Source organism: Benincasa hispida, chromosome 9 (assembly GCF_027475165.1).
Source record: "Benincasa hispida cultivar pf3 chromosome 9, pf3_genome.v1.1, whole genome shotgun sequence".
Taxonomy (NCBI): Eukaryota; Viridiplantae; Streptophyta; class Magnoliopsida; order Cucurbitales; family Cucurbitaceae; genus Benincasa; species Benincasa hispida.
The window spans coordinates 94,420,499-94,433,649 of NC_143486.1; the positions used below are offsets into that span (position 1 = coordinate 94,420,499).

Sequence of the window (13,151 nt, forward strand, 5' to 3'; positions counted from 1 at the left end):
AAAGAACTAAATTTTTATTAAAAGGTTAAACGTTTTATTTTGCTCGTTTACAAATGTTTTATTTTGCCCGTTTTTGAACGTTTCCTCTTCTCCAAACCCTAGCTGTTTTCCATTATTCTTCTTCTTAACAAGTTCATCAAGTCTGAGAGAGACAGATCTAAAAATGTTCCTTCTGCCGATATTTTTTTCTCATCTGTTATGAGCACTTTTCTTCCCATTCTAGTCCATTTTCCAGCAAGTGCACGCCTGAATTTTGAGGCCATGTTAACCTTGGGGAGAAATTAGTAGCATTGAGGTCACACCGTAATCGCTTTCAGGGCAATGGTTCTTCCATAGCACAACAACTTTTCGTGACATCTGTTCTAACAATTCAATCACATTCTTCATTCATCTCAATTTCATGAACCATCGACCCTTATGGTCTTCATTAATGTCCTCATGATTTCTTTCATCATTTGAAGGTAGTAATATCTCATCATCATCATAAGGCTTGAAAACTCAAAATTTGTGTTTGAATGAACTCTTATAAAGTTGTGGAGTGCCATTGAAATAACAACAATTTTTACTTGTTTGTCAAATGAAAAACTATGCATTTTTCAAACAATTTTCCATCTATCTTCCAAACACCAAATGTTCATCAATTATGCATCTTAAGGAGGAATGTCTATGGTTTGTTTCTTCGTACCTCTTGGTTGGCTTCCATGTCAAAAATGAGGAAGATGATATCCCTCATCTTTATAAGGACCTAAATATCCTTTCATTTGTCGATAACCAGAATCTACCAGATAATATTTTTCTATAAAAACAACAAAATAAACAATAATTAATAGAGATAAGTACTAATAAAAATGTGATAAACATTAATGTATCCATTCATTCTAACCTTTAGGTGGATGTGGAAATCTTAAATGTAGTCCTCTTAATGCCTCCACAAAAACTCGAGCATCATGAGCATCACCTTCCCATTCAACCTAAATAGGTGGATGTGGAAATCCTAAATTTAGTCTTCTTAATATCTCCACAAAAACTTGAGCATCATGAGCACCACCTTCCCATCTGGCCCAAACAAATGTAAAATACATGTTAAAAATCACATATAGCTATAATGTTTTGGGTGACAATACCTTTTCGACCAACGTACGGTATATGTTTTCCTTTAGGTGTTACTATCGATATATGAGTACCATCAATTGCCCTAATACAATCTTTGAAATATGGCTAATATTGAGGGTCTTTCTTAATTTTATCAGAAACAAATTTGAAGTGGGATTTGTTTGCTTGATTACATCTACAACCATACGACAAATAACATCTAGAACTGTTTTAAACCACCTTGATAGGTCTCACTTGAGTGCTAAAATCTCTCTTGATTTGTTCTATTTGTTTAACCATGACCTAAGGCAATAAGAACATTGCTAGAGCCTCTTCCATAGGCATAAGTTTAGCTTTATTGAAGTCAATCATTATTCAAGTACTACTAACAATTTCTAAAATATATGTTTTTCTATTCTAAATTGTTGGTGACATCTATCCTCATAACCATTCAAGATCTCTATAAAAAACTTATGACCAGTATGAAAAGACGTCCTACAAGGCTCTTTACAAATATGCATCACAAAATGATGAACTACAACACCATATCCTACTTTTACTAATTGATCAAGCTCATAATCAATATCACTTACATAAAAATCATTGTTATCAATATTTTAATAATTCCGGATATGTTTGTTATCTATAACATTTTTACTACAAATTTTAGAAATATATTCACATATTTTATTATCTTACATGAAAATATTATTATTATTTAATCAATTTGGGTAAAAATTAACTTTGAAATCTAAATTTAAGATTTATTGAAAGTATGAAGACTAAAGTTAGACAATTGAAAGTACATGGACTAAAATTAAACAAACTTCAAAGTATGGAGACAAAAATTGTATTTTAACCTATTTTTTCATAAATATTTCTTTGTTCTTTCGTTCTCTCAGCTTTAGTTCCACTTCTTCTCTAAAACTCCCTTCTTTGTCTTTGACAACAACACTATTTGGTGATAATGGGAAAGTAAGCAAGAACAAGAATAAAAACTAGAAAGTAGTTCGAAAGAAGTGAACAAAAATGAGAAGAAGAACAAGAAAAAGAGGCCATCCATATAATAATTACAAAGGAAATGTACTACTATTGCCAAATTGATGACTAAAATTAGGCAAACACAATATGCAATGCATGTCTTGCGGTAGCTCTCATGCGTCAGTGGTATTGCGTTGGAATGGAAAATATGCATTGATCTCATATGCAATGACCATGCGTTCCTGTCACAAGTTTTCTTGTGCTCTCGCCAACTATAACGAGAACGCAAGTTTCTCGGGTGATCCGAGGTCGAACTCGGGGACTTATAGCTAAAGGGTATGCGGTGATGTGTTTGTAGTGGATAAATAAAAGAATAATGGGGGTGATAAGCTAAGCACTACTCCTACTCCTAACTAACAGACAAAGCAGTGGAAGTGTGAATGAGAGGTAGAGACACAACAACGGTTGACGTGTAGTAAAATGCATGGAAAAATAGATGAAATGGTGAGGATGTCTTCATCGCAACCCTAAGCTTGACTGCAAGGGTAACCCCAGTCAATGCAAGCTATGCGATCATGCTACACACACTTATGCCTAATTCTATGACGCATGCGATATATATGTGATAGTGTCGAGAGGCCTTATTCCTAAGTCTCTATTCCTTCTCATGTGCTCCCACATATAAACAAGATGACCACATACCACCATATTCTACTTTTGGACGCATGCAATATCCTATCCGTAGGGTGCATACGCTGTGTAATAGTAAACGGAGCTTATTCCTAAGTTCCTCATTCTTGCTTATGCGATCCAATCCACTCTCTCGATCCTAGATTTAGGTTTTAGACTACTCTCCCGCCTAAATGATGAATGATGCGCTCATAAGACAAGGTAATCACATAAACCTTGCTGACTTAAGATTATTCCTATCTCTAGTGAATACTTACTTACATTGCTTAATGCGACCAACCACTTACCCTCTCGAGCAGTTAGTTGTTGTTGATTCTACTCATAGACAAGCATTGCGTCCGCTTATAGACAAGTGTTGCTACAACTTCACACTAAGAAATTAAGGTTTTCTTACAATACTCACGCAATGCACACCTCTCGGTGGTTTGATACATGCTTCATATCTCTATGCCGCATGATTAAGTATACGATACTCTAGCAATCTAACTCAGTGATGCAATGAAAATTAAGGATGCTAAGTAAATGAAGATGGAGATGGAGTCGAAGGAAAATATAAGAATGTATTGCTCACAAAATGTATTAATTCTTTAAGCCAAAATGTAATTCAATACAAGGAAAGAAAAGAAATGGAAAGACCAGCTGGAAGCAATGTCTTGCTTTCAGCAGATGTGTGTCAAGGCTGCCGGTGGTGCCATGGATGGGTGGTGGAGTAGACACTCTCGAGCTCTAACTCCGGCGAAGGCTCCGATTGTCACTCAGAATGGATGAAGGAGATGAAGAACTCTCAAGCTATCTTCTCACGCTTTCGTCTGGATCACAAGGATCCACCCGAAGGTAGAAACTTGGATGCTTTGAAATTTCGCTCAAAGACTTCTATTTATAGAGCTTGATCACCGACAACATTAATGGACCTGCTCTGATTCTGACTTTCGCGGCGCCATGGTTCTTTTCTGAATCTCTGCTACTAATGGCGTGGTAGGTGAAATGTCAACATCATCTTTCGATAATCCCAATGTATGCGTTCATGCTTGCATTCCACCAACCTTGCGTTCATCCCTCTATTATGGTTATCATTATGTAGCCGCAATCTCTCTGCGATGACCGCATTCGTTTGATGACCGTAACTTCTATGCGATGATCGCATTTGCTTAACGACCGCAACTTCTATGCGATGGATGCATGCAGTCGATGGCTGCTACATACATGCGTTGAACGTATGCTTTCGTTTCTGCGATAGAGAGATTCCCTGCATGCGGTCGTCTTTGCGATAGCCCGGCTTCCGCTTATGCGTCCGCTTCCTACGTTAGCTACAAAGATAGACAATTGAACCCATAATAACACATAATAGTGGGTTAGTCGAGATTCTTAATGTCAATCGATGCAAACTTGTTTTCGCATGAATTCCTAACATAATCGCCGCATATTTTACTTAACAGCTCTCATAATTATAAATAAAAGGCCTATAATGACGTGCATTTGTTTCCATCATCACACCCTTAAACTTAGAATCATGCTTGTCCTCAAGCATGCTTTATGAGAGCTGTTAAGTAATTCAAAATTCACCCTCAGGCTTTCCTTTGCGATGACCAACCTTTCAGAATATAATTTACTCATACCTCAAACCATGGCCACAGCGCTCTCCTCCACTTTGGCTACTTCTTCAAAGAGATCTTTTCTAAGCTTAAATCTGGCAAGCCTTTGCTAAAAAACTTTTCTCATTCTCGCAACTTTGCGTTTAGCTTTTAAGGATGCGTTCATTCAAAAAAATTCAAAGCTTTGCGATTTTATTAGAATGCGATGTTGAACCTGGTTATGCTCTTCGTTTTGGCTCGCCCCCACGTGTGTCATACGGGCAGCCAACTTCGGTTGCGTTCCATATTCAACTCAACTCTTGTCTTACTTAATTTGGCTTGATTTTGTGCCAGACAAAGGAGTTGTGCTTATGCGTTGATCCTGGTGACTTACTTTCGTTTTGGCTTGCCCCCACGTGTGTCATGCGGACATCCAAGTACGGGTAAGTGCCTTTCACAACTTAACTCTTATCAACATGGGTTTCCCCATTGCTTTGACAGTGGAGTTGATATTCCAATTTTCTTTTTAATAGCATCGCAATGTAATGAACATATTTCTCCGGGACCGCTGCCACCCCCAAACTTAGAGGTTGGCAGCCTCTCGTTGCAAAGCTAAAGACAAACTTAACAGGAATGCAATGGCAAATGTTTGAACAAAGATTTGCACATAATAAAACTTAGATTGTCAAAATTTGAAGAAGCTATTAAAAGTAAGGGGAGCCTTGCGATGCTTAGTTGACGGATGTAGTGAATTATACGTACCATCATAGATGCATCACAAAGGAAAGCAATTGGACAAAGAGAATTTCAAAAGGATAATGCATAAACGATAACAAGAAAAGGACCTTGATAGAACACACTTGCGACCATGTTTTATACTTCATGCGGTTGAAGCCATGCATTGAAGGATGGAGGGAATTCTTCCATTGTACTGCGCACCAAGGAGAGTTATTGTCGCATCTATAAGGAGTACACGCACCACATCCAAAATAGCAGCCACATATCCAAAATAACAATAAAAATAAACTAACTAGGAAATCAAGGTAAAGATAGAGTAAAAAACGTCCCTGGGGAAATTGGAGTGTTGTCACCACAAGGAGTCTTCCATGCAGATGATTGCTCTCAACTGCTTAGGTCAAGAAGCTCATCCTGACCATTAGAACTTCTGGCAATTATTGGGCGCATGTTGGCCACCATGTGCTTAGAATTACCTTAAGCTCACGCGACTGATTGCCCTTCTATTTGGGGTCAATACTGGCTTTCGACGCATCGCCTACACTTCAATATTGTTTGCAACTTGGTCGCACAAGCTACAATGTTTCCCAAGGTAAAAAGGTTACCTACAAAAACACAAAACTCAACAAACAATTAGCTGCCAAGTCCTCGACAACGGCGCCAAAAACTGATGACTAAAATTAGGCGAATGCAATATGCGATGCATGTCTTAAGTTATGCGTTAGTTCTCATGCATCGGTGGTCATGCATTGGAATGGAAAATATGTGTTGATCTCTTATGCAATGACCATGCGTTCCTGTCACAAGTTTTCTTGCGCTCTGGCCAAGTATAACGAGAACGCAAGTTTCTCGAATGATCCGAGGTCGAACTCAGGGACTTGTAGCTAAAGGGTATGTGGTGATGTGTTTGCAGCGAATAAATAAAAGAATGATGGGGGTGATAAGCTAAGCACTACTCCTACTCCTAACTAACAGACAAAGCAGTGGAAGTGTGAATGAGAGGTAGAGACACGGCAACGGTTGACGCATAGTAAAATGCATAGAAAAAATAGATAAAATGGTGAAGATATCTTCATCGCAACCCTAAGCTTGACTGCAAGGGTAACCCCAGTCAATGCAAGCTATGCGATCATGCTACACACACTTATGCCTAATTCTATGACGCATGCGGTATATATGTGATAGTGTCGAGAGGCCTTATTCCTAAGTCTCTATTCCTTCTCATGTGCTCCCACATATAAACAAGATGACCATATACCACCATATTCTACTTTTGGACGCATGCAATATCCTATCCGTAGGGTGCATACGCTGTGTAATAGTAAACGGAGCTTATTCCTAAGATCCCCATTCTTGCTTATGCGATTCAATCCGCTCTCTCGAGTCTTAGATTTGGGTTTTAGACTACTTTCCCGAGTATGCCTAAATGATGAATAATGCGCTCATAAGACAAGGTAATCACATAACCTGGCTGACATAATATTATTCCTATCTCTAGTGAACACTTGCTTACATTGCTTAATGCGACCAACCACTTACCCTCCCGGGCAGTTAGTTGTTGTTGATTCTACTCATAGAAAAGCATTGCATCCGCTTATAGACAAGCATTGCTACAACTTCACACTAAGCAAATAAGGTTTTCTCACAACACTCACGCAATGCACACGTCCTAGTGGTTTGCTACATGCTTCATATCTCTATGCCGCATGATTAAGTATACGATACTCTAGCTACAAAGATAGATAATTGAATCCATAATAACACATAATATTGGGTTAGCCGAGATTCTTAATGTTGATCGACGCAAACTCGTTTTCGCATGAATTCCTAACATAATCGCCGTATATTTTACTTAACAGCTCTCATAATTCTAAATAAAAGGCCTATAATGATGTGCATTTCTGCCTGTCATCACAGATATTCAAATCTTCATCCCTTTATTTATGAAATTAAAAACAAACAAACAAACAAAACATAAATCATTGACGTGATGTGTGTGTCCTAACTTAAAATTTCAAACGCTCTCAAATATTATTCAAAATCTCAGTAACAATCTGGCAATCTTTAAGTGATTGCTACTGTCTCCGCCAAAACCTCCGACGACACCAAAAGGCTAGGGTATTTATTCGTAGCTTCTAGTCGCTTGTATCCCTTTCTACTGTTTCCTCAGTTAGCCACAAACCAGTCATCAGATTAAAATCATCTTCGGTGAATGTTACCTTCTTCCTCAATATGTTGAAGCTTATAACATTTGGGTTATCATCTTGAACATCCCTTAACAAAAAAACGGTGAAATAGCTGCCCATTAAACACAAGGTCCACGTCCAGCAGTGGACCAAAGCATGTTTTCCTAAACATGTCCATCTAATATTTGGTAAGCTTCTTCTTGATCAGGTCATTCATTTTATGGACCATGCAATAGACAATAGTAGGAAAATATTTATCAACAGAGACTGAATGCGTCATCTTAGCAAACTATAACAAACATATACAACATGTAAGTATGCGATCGTTTTATAAAAGTTAGGCGATCATTTCATAAAATTTGGGTGATCGTTTATAAAAGTTGATTGGTCCTTTAACAAATATTAAACAATATTTTTATATCATTTAGGTGATCTTTTTATAGTTTGTGATTAATCGTTTAATAAAAGTTAGGTGATCGTTTAAAAAACAACATGGGATCAATTTCGATGAGCTATACGAACCCAAAACCCTGATGCTCAAAAGAACAAAAAAGTCAACATGCATTAAAGGATAAGAACAACATAGTTTAGGTCACAAGAACAGTGGAAAATGGGAAGAAACAACCGACAAAAACGTGATGAAACACGCTCGGAGGAAGATCAAGGACGATGAGAGACATTGAGAGAAAACATAGAGACAACCACACAATGAGAGAGAAAATGAAGAGAATGTGAACAATCTCTTAGTAAAGTAATTGAAAAGGCACATGTCTTCCATGTTTTAATATTGAGGGTAAACTTAGTATTTCATATAGGAAAAAGTGTTGGGGTTGATGCCCTAAATCTCGTAGAGTCTTATAGTTTGTAAGCATTGTATGAACAAACATTTCTGTAATTAATAATATTTGATATGTTATTCACTTTGTCTATGAAATATATGATATTTTAGTTTTGCATTAACCACAAACCAATAAACTAACATCCAAGGTTATCGTTGTAACTTAAACATGTATGTGGAGACATACAGGCAGACCATGTTTAAGTGATAACGTAAAAAGTCTGTAGTATATGGATAAGGTTGGGTACCTTATCCTGGTGATGCTGCGAGTATGACCCACTTTGTAGGTGTTACAAATTTTGTAAAGTACTACAAATGATTTAATCCTGATCATTCATGTATTAGACATGCGAGTGGGGATATTCTATACAAAACAGTTTGTATAAGACCAGACCAAAAAATGTTTAGTCTAATTATATAACGTCGTTCATAATAGAGACTTTAATTTCACTAAGATGACCATAGGTAACATGACCTTAATCCTGAGTAAGTTGTGAACTCTACCTATGAGAGTGATCCTTTGATTTGTATGGGTGAGAATGGCCAGATCTCCGACTCAACAGGCCTACCATTTTGGGGATTCGTCTGATTGAGGAGCTGAAAACTCAGCTACACAAGATGGAATTCACTCCTTCCTCGAAGTAGGGGCAAGTAGATAAATTGCTCCCTAAAGAACTGATTCCGGATCTTTAACAATGTAGCGCCACACGCCAGAGAAGGGTTTAGTCATAACGGGACTATGATATATTGTTAATTAGAGGAATCAGTGGTACTTAAGGAGTTAGATGTAACTACGGGGGCAAAATGGTTTTTTGGCTTAGCTATACTTAGGAGCAATTTGTGAAGGGTCATCGTACTATTGATTGGTTATATCCAATGGACACAGAAATATATTTGTAGTGCGAAGAGTGCAACTGTCGGTCTTTAGTGGAGTGCTCGACAGTTAACGGATGGTGGATAATGTGATTAAAGAGTTTAATTAGTTATTCACGTACCATTGGAGCTTCAAGCTACAGGTCCATAAGGTCCCCTTTGTAGCTCAAAGGATTTAAGTTGAGAATCAGTTTTTGAGTTAATTTGAAATGTTCAAATTAATAAGAGTGAATTTAATTATATATGATATAATTGACATAATGTATATGATACATTATAGTTTGTTTGGAGAAATAAATATTTGAATATGATTCAAATATAGTTTTTATGAATGAGATTCATAGTTGTTAAATTTAATATAAATATGATTTATATTAAAATGCCATAAAATAGAGAAAAATAACTATGGTTTATATATTATATATGATGCAACATTAAAACTATAGGTTATAAATATAATATGATAAGTTGGTTATCATATTCATTTATAACTATTAATTATTTGATAGTTAATTCCCTTTTTCTCTCTAACCACCCTTAGTGGGAAGTTAATTGGTTTCGTGGCTTTTGGAATAAAATAAAATATGATTTTATGATTCAGTAGACAAGCATTCACGTTTTGAAAGAATACACGATTTGCTTGGAAAGTCTAAGTGATAGACTTGATCGCCTAAATGATTGAGGCTGTCTTGCTACGCGATAGCTTTGCCTCCCCTCGATCGTCTTCTTCCTCCAACTCCAAAAACACCCTCCTAACCAAAATAGTCAGAGCCCATCACTCCTGGGTTCTTACACCAAGAATACCAAGGTAACTAAGTGGTAGTGTCCTCCTTTGGTTCGAGTTTGGTTACTACTTGCTCGAGGATTGTTCATGCTTGTTCGACGCGTTCGTGAACGAGTTAGTTCGAGGGATTTGCTTGAAGAAAAGTTCTTCAAAGGTATAATCTCTAAACCTTGTTTCTTAATTCAAAAGCATGTTGTAATTTATGTTTTATGCATAATCTGTTCTGTATTGTTGTAAATGTTTATGTTCAATCGAAATGAGATTTGGACGATCCACTTCCGCTTAAAGGTTCTCTGTAAATTCGAGAGTTCCTTCAAAAAGGTCATTGGCAAGCAAGTTTCTAGAAAGAGGTTAGTCATAGAAAAGTTTTTGGGTTTTGTGTCATTTTGTGAAATTTTCCAAGACTGAATGATTTTGTTTGGGTCCAACAGATGGATGAACTTATTTGAGGGGCCCAAATGAAAAATGGCCCAAGATTAAAAAACAAATGAGAAGTGGCCTTCTGCTTACGTCATTACTGTGTGAAATTACCAACTTGACCCTAGATGTGTGAAAGGGCCTGCTGCTCAAAGTCATTCTCGCTCCATTGCACTCCTCGATTCTCGCTATCGCTCACTAATATCGCTCTCACTCCCCATCATGTTTCTCGTTCTCGCTTTCACATATTGACTCTCCCTATCGCTCCCCATCATGCTTCCTGATTCTCACCCTCGCTCCCGACATACTCCTCGATTATCGCTCTCGCTCCACCATCATGTTCCCAGATTCTCGCTCTCGCTCGCTGATTCTCATTCCCCAATTCTTGCTCTCGCTCCTCATTGCAATGGAAGAAGAAGATAAACGCATAACCAACCTAATGTGAAAATGAAGGTGAATGTAGATGAAGACAAATACAAATGATGCAAATGTGAAGATGAAAACGAATGCAAACGAAGAAGAACCAACTAAAAGAGGAAGAAGAGAAACGAAGAAAAAACACAGAAAAAAGGAAGAATAAATGACGAACAAGAAATGCAAAAAAATAAAAATAATAAAAAAGCTGAAAAATTAAGAAGTACGAATAAAAAAGGAAGAATGAAGAAGGGTCAAAGTAACATGGTGATGATATCAGTAAAAGGTCAAATATTGTTGGTTTTTATATTTGAGAAATTTGTACGGATGGCCCATTTTGGGGGGCCCAACTAAAAAATAACCCACATTGGAGGAATCACTAAAATTTGGCCTTTTGTTTACGTCAGCCACCTGTAAAATTACCCAATCCTCGAAGATATGCACAATTAGCCCCCCCGACATCCCAGTCTCGATTCCCAATCTCATTCCCCATTCTTGATTCTTGTTTTCTGATCCCAATCCACGTCATAATGCACACTTCCTGATCCATTCCTATTCCTAATACTCTCTCCCGTTTTCAATCCTCTTTATCGATCACGATGTTGATTCCCATTCCCATTGGAAATTAATGTAGTGTACGAAACTAACAAAGCACGCAATCATATCAAATCAATTTAATGAAACTTGCTTAAGAAGCATCGTTCAAAATTCAAAGAACACAAAATATTTTGTTTGATATCTATTTCTAATAAAGAATTATTATGTCCAAATTTTTTGAAGAACCCATATGTCCAACTGAATGACGCTTAGCATCCCCAACAAACAAAGAATCAATATTATATTAAATAACTAAATATAAGTTGCTGGACACAAGTAAGTAAATGCAGAACTTCATATACTTTATTTCGTACTTATTCTTTTTTCAAATATAAGACATATCACATTTTATAGGATGTAAATGGTGTACATGACCTGTTATTAATAAAAACAAGCATGTGTCAAGGAAATGTAACAATATAAACGACCACTAACAAGATGAAATATGGGAACAGGTAAGGAATGGAGGAGGTATAGGAACAAGGCCGAGATCGAGTAACGGGGACGATGAACAGAACTGGGAATGGGAGCGAGGAACGAGATTGAGTAATAGAAGTGAGGAACGAGAGCGATATAAGTGATCGAGAAAATGATATAATTGAATTGATTCTCATGGTCTATTTTTTTATATTATTTTGAAGGATGAATACAAAGAAGTTATTCATTTGACATGATGGAAAATGGAGTGACAGTAAACAATGCTATGAGAGAGGTCGTTTGAAGGGCATCGTGGTGTCGAGGGCATTGAGGTAGGCTGATTTGTTGGGATTGGTGTCCTAATTTTCCTAGAGTCTCGTAGTTTTTTTTTTTTTTTTTAAAAATGATAAAAGCATAGAGCTTTTAATGAAGCAAATCTAGAGACATTGAAAATTAATAGATGTATTTAGAAAAATTTAAAAATCAGAAACATTATTTCGTATCCGTAATAGTGCGAAAAAAAGGAAGGCCCACATACCCGGAATACGAACTAAGCTAGAACATGTGAACTAAGCCCAGGGGATGATCGAGGATTGAAGGTCTGGAATTGTGGACACAGGGTGGAGGCATATTGGAGGGTATTAGCTTGCCTTGAATCTTCCTCTGTTGACTGGAAGAGATACCCGAAAGGCATCGCAGGAGTTTTTCCAGCAAGTTTGAAAGCCTTTAAGCATTCCCCGGTGCTTATGCACCTTCTAAAAGTCTCTGTCCCTGTATCGTAAAACTATTACGTGCTGGATAGTCACCCATCACACGGCTCTCAAACCCAACCCGTGGTGGATCCCGGATAGTTACAACATCGAGGTCGATGTAACCAAGTGTGACTTAGAAAGCACCTAGCAGCAACCTAACGTTCGCTATTTCGATTTTGCTAGTCCTTGGGAACAGCGTAGCGACGGATAATTAAGAATCAGAATAGGTCCAGTCCAGGTGTCTTAACAACAAGCCGTTGGGCGTGACCTTCTCCTTGTTGAATGTTTATCCTTTTGGTTTGGAATACCTCTTTCTTCTCTCTATCGTCCACATTGGCATCTTTCTGTTCAACTCCCATGCTTTCTATTGGTCAAGAACCAAGATTCGGGATAGCGAAAAACTCGCTACTTGCCCTCCTTAAACAAAATTTTCTTTTTACTGTATCACATCGCGTCTTGCTTCAGGATGATCAGTCTACCCCTTATTTTGACTCTTTATCTCTAACCTTTTTTCTTTGCCTAAGTAAAGAAAAGAGTTGCTTTCATTACAGAAAGAAGACTGAAAACCCTAAAAGAGTGCTTAGTCCTTAGGTTTTTATCCCGATTGCTTCCCAGAGGGAGTAGGAAAGGTAGCGGTTCGACTTCTAATATGCTAAAAGGCTTTCTTTAATCACCTACGCTCAAGGGGAAATCCTTGAATTACTCCCGTAAGAGTAGAGGCAGAGAATGAATTTCCGTAGGGTTAAAGAGATCAGTCCTAGCTGCTTTCGTTCGTGAACTCTCAACTGGGAAATTGTTAAGAGA

At 37.5% G+C, this 13,151-nt stretch overlaps 1 pseudogene; it reads right to left on the reverse strand.

The window, feature by feature from the left end:
* Positions 1 to 370: 370 nt before the first annotated feature.
* On the reverse strand, positions 371 to 11,131 carry LOC150034213 (uncharacterized; annotated as a pseudogene).
* Positions 11,132 to 13,151: the final 2,020 nt, after the last annotated feature.